Genomic DNA, 1,252 nt, shown 5'->3' with positions numbered 1-1,252 from the left:
ATAGGTAATATTTGCGTCCTCTTCCTGGTAGCCACGCCTACTATGCTAATTTTAAGACTGCAGNATCGTGTGCCAGCATAAATTCCTGCTGTTAGGATAGGTAATATTTGCGTCCTCTTCCTGGTAGCCACGCCTACTATGCTAATTTTAAGACTGCAGCTCGATTTTCTCAGACAGCGCAGCTCATTGCTGAGTCCACAGAAAGTTACGAATTCTTACTAGGCATATAACGCCTGACCTGATTCTTGTGACCAAACGGGGAAATTGAATCAATCATGATGTCTCACAACGTACAAGGCCTACTAGGAATGTGGTTGCTTAGTGTGTTCCACAATATAGCTCTTTGTCATGCTAGGCCTAGATCTAAACGTTACACTACTCAATGGAATCGCAGATTCATGACTATTCGCATGTACAGACCCAATAGCTTAGCAAATTCTTGACACAAACCGGTGCGCCTGTGTAGTGTAACCCGTTCAAGGGCACTTAAATCAAAGCTTGATGAGGCTTGGAGTTTCCCAAGCCCTGTCCTAGGTTTTCCAGCGAGCTAGGTAAATCTGCTTTTATTTTTAATGTGCCATATTGATGGAACAAAATTCAAAATACATTTCCTCATGATGATCTGGTGCTGTTTAGGCAATTTTAAGTATTAATTGGGGAGTAATGTAACTGTTTTCTGGGTGATGAATTTATTTTATTTTATTGTGCTTCCCATAACTGTGTTTTTGTATTTTAATGTGTATATTTGTTTTATTATAATAATAATACTAAGAGGCGATCCTTCTTGTGATGATGCGTTCTTCATGAGTTGTAACTGAAAATCTACGGGCATTTGGAAAGTTTGAGGTGAGGGAGAAAATGTTGTTGTATTAGCATTATTAAGTATCTTGCTAGCTGGATCGAATTATCTGTTAGCTAACCAGAGAAATGTTGAGTAACATTAGCCAACTTATCTAATCAAATAATTAGCTTACTAATAAAGTCAGACAGTTAACGTGTTAGCTAACGTTACATCAGATGAGTTAACATTAACGTTAGTAACCTAACCAATTCGCAATAATATAACTTGAGGAACCGGTCGTCAAAATTATAATGCCTTAGTTGCTTACTGGAACCTGGCAATCTGTGTGAAATGTTAACTAGCTAACGAACTAACCACTATCTGTTAACTAATGTTTTCCTTCTACAGTATGTGGTTCATTTTCAGAATGAGAGAATTAGTGGGAAATGGTGCGTTGCTTGTTAAACAAGT

Source organism: Salvelinus sp. IW2-2015, linkage group LG15, assembly GCF_002910315.2.
Source record: "Salvelinus sp. IW2-2015 linkage group LG15, ASM291031v2, whole genome shotgun sequence".
In the NCBI taxonomy this organism is placed as follows: Eukaryota; Metazoa; Chordata; class Actinopteri; order Salmoniformes; family Salmonidae; genus Salvelinus; species Salvelinus sp. IW2-2015.
The sequence above is the reverse complement of the archived record's forward strand: the minus strand, read 5'-3'. Positions refer to the sequence as shown.